Here is an 11,676-nt window from a genome sequence, read left to right as displayed (position 1 = left end):
CCACAATTTTAGCTGTTATTTACCGGCCTCCGAAATACTGCAATACTTTTTTTTTTAAGTGAATTTTGTGCATTTTTAACCCATTTGTGTACCTTATCACCCAATCTTATTCTCCTGGGTGATTTTAACATTCATATGGATACTGCCAGTAACCCACTCACAAGGGATTTCAATTCTTGCTTTTTTTCAATTCTAACAGTTTTGGTCTCCAACAATATGTGAAATTTCCAATTCACTCTAAAGGCCACATTCTGAACCTCATCTGCTGTTCAAGCTGTCCGAGCGCATTTTGATGGAAGAACAAATTAATGGTAAGCATATCAATTTAAGACCTGGCTAAATGTTTTTTTTATTACCTTGAATGGAAAATCAGGATGTTTTATGACTTTTTATGACCTTAAATACTTATTAGGGGTTCAAGCACGCAGTGCTGAAACCCTATTGTATTTGTTAGGATTTTTATTATTATTATTATTAGGGGTTCAAGCACGCAGTGCTGAAACCCTATTGTAATTGTTAGGATTTTTATTATTATTATTATTATTCTTCTGCCCTAGAACTGAACGTGCAGCCCAAACCGTAAGGCCTAGAGACTTGAAACTTGGTCAGATGATAGAGCTCAATTTGGGGAGAACCTATCAAAGTCTCAGCCCAATTGGCCAATAGGGGGCGCTACAGTGATCGAAAATGCGTTTTTGCTAATAGCTCCTAAACCGCTTGTGATAGAGCCAAAAATTTTAAATTTCTGGAATCCGTGGGTCATGCGAAATTAAAAACGGTCACTCTGAATTTGGGTCTAGGAGGCCTCGTTTTTTCGCAAACTTGACGTATGTCCAAAACCTACTTTTGCGAACTAGTCCTAGGTTTTTCGCCCAATCTGAACCAAACCACTGCAGAAATGTTCTCTGTCCAGTGAATATCAATAATTATCAAAAAAAAGTAGAAATTTCGACTCACTGTCGTAATGGGACGCCAAAATGTCCGAAAGTCGAGGACCAATTTTACGCAACAGGCTATAACTCATGAATGAAATGAGATATCTTAACCAAACTCGGTATATATATCTATGAGCTCAATCTTTGGTCAAATAAAAAAAATTGCACACCTCTGCCACTTGGGGGCGCTATAAAAAGAAAAAACACATAAATGGCTATAACTAGGCAACCGTTGACTCGATCGACTTGAAAATTGGTATGCAGTGTCTTGGTCTGAAGGGGCACAAGTACCTATGAGGACATTTGCATATCTCAAAAAACATGGCCGCCATTGGCCAAACAAATTTAAGCACCTATTTGAAAGGGTTAACGGATGTTGATCGGAACGAAACTCGCTGGGTACGTTCGACTCATGAACCTTAAGGTCTGTAAGAATTTTGAAAGAAATCGGCCACTAGTTGGCGCTAACGAGTTTTATGGCTCTGTAATCACGTGGTGTTTCACATATCAACACAATATGCATATCATTTGATAGATCTCCTCATAATGCACAACTTTGCCTCAAGAACCATTGCTGTCAATCAAATCGTTCAATTGTTATTCACAAATATGTTAAAAACCTACTTTTGCGAACTAGTCCTAGGTTTTTTGTCCGATCGGAACCAAACCACTGCAGTAATATTCTGTGGACTCTCTAGATCAATAATTATTAAAAAAATGTTGAATTTTGTCCTTTGGTTAGCTGTAACGGGGTAATTTAGAAAAAGGGGTGTGGCCAAACATACCCCAAAGCCTATAAAACCTAAAGGAAAACTCAAAACTTTATGAAACTAAGTGAAATCATGTAACAGGTGACTCTTAACAAGCATGCAAAGTTTCATGGAGATCAGACCATAGGTGGCGCTATAACAGTAGAAAAGGTCTCAAAACACAAGATTTATATGGTAAATGGCCTCAAATTGTTTGAAAATGTTCATATATTCACTCAAAAACACTAAATCTTCATATCATATGATAAATCTCATCATTCTGAACAACTTTGCCTCTGGGACCAATGTTGTCAATAAAGCTGTTAATTAAATATTCAAGATTATTTAAAAAAGTTACTTTGGCATACTTGTGATACGGTTTAAGATGAAAATCAATAAAACCACTGAAGTACAATTCTCTAGACTCTGAAGGTCAATAATTATCAAAAACATGTTGAACAATTGCATTTGGGCAACTATAAACCAATAATTTTATAATATGTTATTTGCATAGTGTACACAAAGGCCTATTTATACAAACAGAAAGCCCACAAATTATCAAAACTGTGTAAAATAATGCATGATTTCATTCTTAACAAGCATGCAAAATTTAAGAGAGATTGGGCAAAAAAAAATTACAACACTGTAACAGTTATGTTTTAAAACACAGTGTTGTTTGAGTAAATGCAATTTATAACCACTAGATGGCAGCGGAAGACCACTAATGGGCTCATTCAGATAGTTAAACAGTACTGTTTTCATGAATTCATGCCAAAACATTAATAAATTAACTGTTATAACATTTTAAATCTCATTGAATTGATGTTTTCCATTTTGTTTATACAGATGTATCAGTTTTTACAATTTTGCCACATTATGTTTACAGTTTAACCTGAAAATGACATCTAAACTCTGAAAAAGAGAAGACTTGCAATAATTTTATGTCACCTATCACTTATTTCAAATACCTATATCTGCAACAAAATGTTTGTGCATGTATATGTGTGTCTTTGTGCATATGCTTATAGAGTATACATATATTAGTCTAATCATTTACTTTCAGTGTGTGTGTCTGTCTGTTAACCTGTTCTCCATTTTGGATGTGTTTAAATGTCATCCAAACATCCAGGTTGGCTCTGACCACCTCAGATGCCTTAAATGCTTGAACCCCGGTAAAATGCTGCTTGCAGCTTTAATTAGGGGTTCAAGCACGCAGTGCTGAAACCCTATTGTAATTGTTAGGATTTTTATTATTATTATTATTATTAGGGGTTCAAGCACGCAGTGCTGAAACCCTATTGTATTTGTTAGGATTTTTATTATTAGGGGTTCAAGCACGCAGTGCTGAAACCCTATTGTATTTGTTAGGATTTTTATTATTATTATTATTATTATTATTATTATTATTCTTCTGCCCTAGAACTGAACGTGCAGCCCAAACCGTAAGGCGTAGAGAGCTGAAATTTGGACAGATCGTAGAGCTCAATTTGGGGAGAACTTATCAAAGTCTCAGCCCAATCGGCCTAACGGGGGCGCTACAGCGCAAAAAGCAAAAATTTTGGACATTTTTGGCCGTAAATCGTATACCGTTAGCCGTAGACTCAAAAACATGGCATTGTTGCAATCCTTGGGTTAGCCCGAACAAAAGTGCACGGCGCCTTTTTGGGGTCTACGACGCACCGTTTTCTCGCAAAATCGAGCTATATCCGAAACCTACTTTTGCGAACTAGTCCTAGGATTTTCAACCAATCAGAACCAAACCACTTCATAAATATTCCCTGGACACTCAATATCAATAATTATCAAAAAAAAGTTGAAATTTCAATTCTTACGCGAAACAGTACGCCAAAAAGCTTCTATGCTAACGTTAGCCAAATACTATTTTGACTATAACTCTTGAACGGAATGAGATATCTTCACCAAACTCGGTACACATATGTATGAGCTCAATCTTTGGTCAAATCAAAAAAATTGCGCATCTCTGCCACTTGGGGGCGCTATAAGATAGAAAAAACACATAAATTGCTATAACTAGGCAACCGTTGGCTCGATCAACTTGAAAATCGGTATGCAGTGTCTTGGTCTGAAGGGGCACAAGTACCTATGAGGACATTTGCATATCTCAAAAAACATGGCCGTCATTGGCCAAACAAATTTAAGCACCTATTTGAAAGGGTTAACGGATGTTGATCAGAACGAAACTCGCTGGGTACGTTCGACTCATGAACCTTAAGGTCTGTAAGAATTTTGAAAGAAATCGGCCACTAGTTGGCGCTAACGAGTTTTATGGCTCTGTAATCACGTGGTGTTTCACATATCAACACAATATGCATATCATTTGATAGATCTCCTCGTAATGCACAACTTTGCCTCAAGAACCATTGCTGTCAATCAAATCGTTCAATTGTTATTCACAAATATGTTAAAAACCTACTTTTGCGAACTAGTCCTAGGTTTTTTGCCCGATCGGAACCAAACCACTGCAGTAATATTCTGTGGACTCTCCAGATCAATAATTATTAAAAAAATGTTGAATTTTGTCCTTTGGTTAGCTGTAACCGGGTAATTTAGAAAAAGGGGTGTGGCCAAACATACCCCAAAGCCTATAAAACCTAAAGGAAAACTCAAAACTGTATGAAACTCAGTGAAATCTTGTATCAGGTGACTCTTAACAAGCATGCAAAGTTTCATGGAGATCAGACCATAGGTGGCGCTATAACAGTAGAAAAGGTCTCAAAACACAAGATTTATATGGTAAATGGCCCCAAATTGTTTGAAAATGCTCATATATTCACTCAAAAACACTAAATCTTCATATCATATGATAGATCTCCTCATTCTGAACAACTTTGCCTCTGGGACCAATGTTGTCAATAAAGCTGTTAATTAAATATTCAAGATTATTTTAAAAAGTTACTTTGGCATACTTGTGATACGGTTTAAGATGAAAATCAATAAAACCACTGAAGTACAATTCTGTAGACTCTGAAGGTCAATAATTATCAAAAACATGTTGAACAATTGCATTTGGACAACTATAAACCAGTAATTTTATAATATGTTCTTTTCATAGTGTACACAAAGGCCTATTAATACAAACAGAAAGCCCACACATTATCAAAACTGTGTAAAACAATGCATAATTTCATTCTAAACAAGCATGCAAAATTTAAGAGAGATTGGGCAAAAAAAAAAAAAAAAACACTATAACAGTTATGTTTAAAAACAGTGTTGCTTGAGTAAATGCAATTTATAACCTCTAGATGGCAGTGGAAGACCACTAATGGGCTCATTCAGTTAAGTTGAACAGTACTGTTGAAAGGATTCATGAATTCATCCCAAAACATTAAAAATGTAACTGTTATAACATTTTAAATCTCATTGAGTCAATGTTTTCCATTTTGTTCTTACAGATGTATCAGTTTTTACAATTTTGCCACATTATGATTACAGTTTAACCTGAAAATGACATCTAAACTCTAAAAAAGAGAAGACTTGCAATAAGTTTATTGTCACCTATCACTTATTTCAAATACCTATATCTGCAACAAAATGTTTGTGCATGTATATGTGTGTCTTTCTGTGTGTGTGTGTGTGTGTGTGTGTGTGTGTGCATATGCTTATAGAGTATACATATATTAGTCTAATCATTTACTTTCAGTGTGTGTGTCTGTCTGTTAGCCTGTTCTCCATTTTGGATGTGTTTAACTGTCATCCATGCATCCAGGTTGGCTCAGACCACCTCAGAGGCCTTAATGTGCTTGAACCCCGGTAAATGCTGCTTGCAGCTTTAATTATTATTATTATTATTATTCTTCTGCCCTAGAACTGAACGTGCAGCCCAAACCGTAAGGCGTAGAGAGCTGAAATTTGGACAGATCGTAGAGCTCAATTTGGGGAGAACTTATCAAAGTCTCAGCCCAATCGGCCTAACGGGGGCGCTACAGCGCAAAAAACAAAAATTTTGGACATTTTTGGCCGTAAATCGTATACCGTTAGCCGTAGACTCAAAAACATGGCATTGTTGCAATCCTTGGGTTAGCCCGAACAAAAGTGCACGGCGCCTTTTTGGGGTCTACGACGCACCGTTTTCTCGCAAAATCGAGCTATATCCGAAACCTACTTTTGCGAACTAGTCCTAGGATTTTCAACCAATCAGAACCAAACCACTTCATAAATATTCCCTGGACACTCAATATCAATAATTATTAAAAAAAAGTTGAAATTTCAATTCTTACGCGAAACAGTACGCCAAAAAGCGTCTATGCTAACGTTAGCCAAATACTATTTTGACTATAACTCTTGAACGGAATGAGATATCTTCACCAAACTCGGTACACATATGTATGAGCTCAATCTTTGGTCAAATCAAAAAAATTGCGCATCTCTGCCACTTGGGGGCGCTATAAGATAGAAAAAACACATAAATTACTATAACTAGGCAACCGTTGGCTCGATCAACTTGAAAATCGGTATGCAGTGTCTTGGTCTGAAGGGGCACAAGTACTTATGAGGACATTTGCATATCTCAAAAAACATGGCCGTCATTGGCCAAACAAATTTAAGCACCTATTTGAAAGGGTTAACGGATGTTGATCGGAACGAAACTCGCTGGGTATGTTCGACTCATGAACCTTAAGGTCTGTAAGAATTTTGAAAGAAATCGGTTACTAGTTGGAGCTAACGAGTTTTATGGCTCTGTAATCACGTGGTGTTTCACATATCAACACAATATGCATATCATTTGATAGATCTCCTCGTAATGCACAACTTTGCCTCAAGAACCATCGCTGTCAATCAAATCGTTCAATTGTTATTCACAAATATGTTAAAAACCTACTTTTGCGAACTAGTCCTAGGTTTTTTGCCCGATCGGAACCAAACCACTGCAGTAATATTCTGTGGACTCTCTAGATCAATAATTATTAAAAAAATGTTGAATTTTGTCTTTTGGTTTGCTGTAACCGGGTAATTTAGGAAAAGGGGTGTGGCCAAACATACCCCAAAGCCTATAAAACCTAAAGGAAAACTCAAAACTGTATGAAACTCAGTGAAATCATGTATCAGGTGACTCTTAACAAGCATGCAAAGTTTCATGGAGATCAGACCATAGGTGGCGCTATAACAGTAGAAAAGGTCTCAAAACACAAGATTTATATGGTAAATGGCCCCAAATTGTTTGAAAATGCTCATATATTCACTCAAAAACACTAAATCTTCATATCATATGATAGATCTCCTCATTCTGAACAACTTTGCCTCTGGGACCAATGTTGTCAATAAAGCTGTTAATTAAATATTCAAGATTATTTTAAAAAGTTACTTTGGCATACTTGTGATACGGTTTAAGATGAAAATCAATAAAACCACTGAAGTACAATTCTGTAGACTCTGAAGGTCAATAATTATCAAAAACATGTTGAACAATTGCATTTGGACAACTATAAACCAGTAATTTTATAATATGTTCTTTTCATAGTGTACACAAAGGCCTATTAATACAAACAGAAAGCCCACGCATTATCAAAACTGTGTAAAACAATGCATAATTTCATTCTAAACAAGCATGCAAAATTTAAGAGAGATTGGGCAAAAAAAAAAAAAAAAACACTATAACAGTTATGTTTAAAAACAGTGTTGCTTGAGTAAATGCAATTTATAACCTCTAGATGGCAGTGGAAGACCACTAATGGGCTCATTCAGTTAAGTTGAACAGTACTGTTGAAAGGATTCTTGAATTCATCCCAAAACATTAAAAATGTAACTGTTATAACATTTTAAATCTCATTGAGTCAATGTTTTCCATTTTGTTCTTACAGATATATCAGTTTTTACTATTTTGCCACATTGTGATTACAGTTTAACCTGAAAATGACATCTAAACTCTTAAAAAGAGAAGACTTGCAATAAGTTTATTGTCACCTATCACTTATTTCAAATACCTATATCTGCAACAAAATGTTTGTGCATGTATATGTGTGTCTTTCTGTGTGTGTGTGTGTGCATATGCTTATAGAGTATACATATATTAGTCTAATCATTTACTTTCAGTGTGTGTGTCTGTCTGTTAACCTGTTCTCCATTTTGGATGTGTTTAAATGTCATCCATGCATCCAGGTTGGCTCAGACCACCTCAGAGGCCTTAATGTGCTTGAACCCCGGTAAATGCTGCTTGCAGCTTTAATTAGGGGTTCAAGCACGCAGTGCTGAAACCCTCTTGTAATTGTTAGGATTTTTATTATTATTATTATTCTTCCGCCCTAGAACTGAACGTGCAGCCCAAACCGTAAGGCCTAGAGAGCTGAAATTTGGACAGATCGTAGAGCTCATTTTGGGGAGAACTTATCAAAGTCTTAGCCCAATCGGCCTAACGGGGGCGCTACAGCGCAAAAAACTAAAATTTTGGACATTTTTGGCCGCAGATCGTAAACCGTTAGCCGTAGACTCAAAAACAAGGCATCGTTGCAATCCTTGGGTTAGCCCGAACAAAAGTGCACAGCTGCATTTTTTGCTCTACGACGCACCGTTTTCTCGCAAAATCGAGCTATATCCGAAACCTACTTTTGCGAACTAGTCTTAGGATTTTTAACCAATCGGAATCAAACCACTTCAGAAATATTCCCTGGACACTCAATATCAATAATTATCAAAAAAAAGTTGAAATTTCAATTCTTACGCGAAACAGTACACCAAAAAGCGTCTATGCTAACGTTAGCCAAATGCTATTTTATCTATAACTCTTGAACGGAATGAGATATCTTCACCAAACTTGGTACACATATGTATGAGCTCAATCTTTGGTCAAACAAAAAAAATTGCGCATCTCTGCCACTTGGGGGCGCTATAAGATCGAAAAAACACATAAATGGCTATAACTAGGCAACCGTTGGCTCGATCGACTTGAAAATTGGTATGCAGTGTCTTGGTCTGAAGGGGCACAAGTACCTATGAGGACATTTGCATATCTCAAAAAAACATGGCCGCCATTGGCCAAACAATTTTAAGCACCTATTTGAAAGGGTTAACGGATGTTGATCGGAACAAAACTCGCTGGGTACGTTCAACTCATGAACCTTAAGGTCTGTAAGAATTTTGAAAGAAATCGGCCACTAGTTGGCGCTAACGAGTTTTATGGCTCTGTAATCACGTGGTGTTTCACATATCAACGAAATATGCATATCATTTGATAGATCTCCTCATAATGCACAACTTTGCCTCAAGAACCATTGCTGTCAATCAAATCGTTCAATTGTTATTCACAAATATGTTTAAAACCTACTTTTGCGAACTAGTCCTAGGTTTTTTGCCCAATCGGAACCAAACCACTGCAGTAATATTCTGTGGACTCTCTAGATCAATAATTATCAAAAAAATGTTTAATTTTGTCCTTTGGTTAGCTGTAAAGGGGTAATTTAGAAAAAGGGGTGTGGCCAAACATACCCCAAAGCCTATAAAACCTAAACGAAAACTCAAAACTTTATGAAACTCAGTAAAATCATATAACAGGTGACTCTTAACAAGCATGCAAAGTTTCATGGAGATCAGACCATAGGTGGCGCTATAACAGTAGAAAAGGTCTCAAAACACAAGATTTATATGGTAAATGGCCTCAAATTGTTTGAAAATGTTCATATATTCACTCAAAAACACTAGATCTTCATATCATATGATAAATCTCCTCATTCTGAACAACTTTGCCTCTGGGACCAATGTTGTCAATAAAGCTGTTAATTAAATATTCAAGATTATTTAAAAAAGTTACTTTGGCATACTTGTGATACGGTTTAAGATGAAAATCAATAAAACCACTGAAGTACAATTCTCTAGACTCTGAAGGTCAATAATTATCAAAAACATGTTGAACAATTGCATTTGGGCAACTATAAACCAATAATTTTATAATATGTTATTTGCATAGTGTACACAAAGGCCTATTAATACAAACAGAAAGCCCACAAATTATCAAAACTGTGTAAAATAATACATAATTTCATTCTAAACAAGCATGCAAAATTTAAGAGAGATTGGGCAAAAAAAAAATAACAACACTATAACAGTTATGTTTAAAACCGGGGTTGTTTGAGTAAATGCAATTTATAACCACTAGATGGCAGCGGAAGACCACTAATGGGCTCATTCAGCTAAGTTGAACAGCACTGTTTTCATGAATTCTTGCCAAAACATTAATAAATTAACTGTTATAACATTTTAAATCTTACTGAATCAATGTTTTCCATTTTGTTCATACAGATGTATCAGTTTTTACAATTTTGCCACATCATGATTACAGTTTAACCAGAAAATGATATCTAAACTCTAAAAAAGAGAAGACTTGCAATAAGTTTATTGTCACCTATCACTTATTTCAAATACCTATATCTGCAACAAAATGTGTGTCCGTGTATATGTGTGTCTTTGTGTGTGTGTGTGTGTGTGTGTGTGTGTGTGTGTGTGTGCATGTATATGTGTGTCTTTGTGTGTGTGTGTGTGCATATGCTTATAGAGTATACATATATTAGTCTAATCATTTACTTTCAGTGTGTGTGTGTCTGTCTGTTAACCTGTTCTCCATTTTGGATGTGTTTAAATGTCATCCAAACATCCAGGTTGGCTCTGACCACCTCAGATGCCTTAAATGCTTGAACCCCGGTAAAATGCTGCTTGCAGCTTTAATTATTATTATTATTATTATTATTCTCCACTCAAACTGATCGTGCAGCCTAAACCGTAAGGGCTAGAAAGCTGAAATTTGGTCAGATTGTAGTAGTCCGGCCTTCTTGTCAGATACTGAGTCTCGACCCAATCGGCCTAACGGGGGCGCTACAGCGCAAAAAACAAAAATTTTGGACATTTTTGGCCGTAAATCGTATACCGTTAGCCGTAGACTCAAAAACATGGCATTGTTGCAATCCTTGGGTTAGCCCGAACAAAAGTGCACGGCGCCTTTTTGGGGTCTACGACGCACCGTTTTCTCGCAAAATCGAGCTATATCCGAAACCTACTTTTGCGAACTAGTCCTAGGATTTTCAACCAATCAGAACCAAACAACTTCATAAATATTCCCTGGTCACTCAATATCAATAATTATCAAAAAAAAGTTGAAATTTTAATTCTTACGCGAAAAAGTACGCCAAAAAGCGTCTATGCTAACGTTAGCCAAATGCTATTTTGACTATAACTCTTGAACGGAATGAGATATCTTCACCAAACTCGGTACACATATGTATGAGCTCAATCTTTGGTAAAATCAAAAAAATTGCGCATCTCTGCCACTTGGGGGCGCTATAAGATAGAAAAAACACATAAATTGCTATAACTAGGCAACCGTTGGTTCGATCGACTTGAAAATTGGTATGCAGTGTCTTGGTCTGAAGGGGCACAAGTACCTATGAGGAAATTTGCATATCTCAAAAAACATGGCCGCCATTGGCCAAACAAATTTAAGCACCTATTTGAAAGGGTTAACGGATGTTGATCGGAACGAACCTCGCTGGGTACGTTCGACTCATGAACCTTAAGGTCTGTAAGAATTTTGAAAGAAATCGGCCACTAGTTGGCGCTAACGAGTTTTATTGCTCTGTAATCACGTGGTGTTTCACATATCAACACAATATGCATATCATTTGATAGATCTCCTCGTAATGCACAACTTTGCCTCAAGAACCATTGCTGTCAATCAAATCGTTCAATTGTTATTCACAAATATGTTAAAAACCTACTTTTGCGAACTAGTCCTAGGATTTTTGCCCGATCGGAACCAAACCACTGCAGTAATATTCTGTGGACTCTCTAGATCAATAATTATTAAAAAAATGTTGAATTTTGTCATTTGGTTAGCTGTAACGGGGTAATTTAGAAAAAGGGGTGTGGCCAAACATACCCCAAAGCCTATAAAACCTAAAGGAAAACTCAAAACTTTATGAAACTCAGTGAAATCATGTATCAGGTGACTCTTAACAAGCATGCAAAGTTTCATGGAGATCAGACCATAG

Source organism: Carassius gibelio, chromosome B4, assembly GCF_023724105.1.
Source record: "Carassius gibelio isolate Cgi1373 ecotype wild population from Czech Republic chromosome B4, carGib1.2-hapl.c, whole genome shotgun sequence".
Classification (NCBI taxonomy): domain Eukaryota; kingdom Metazoa; phylum Chordata; class Actinopteri; order Cypriniformes; family Cyprinidae; genus Carassius; species Carassius gibelio.
The sequence above is the reverse complement of the archived record's forward strand: the minus strand, read 5'-3'. Positions refer to the sequence as shown.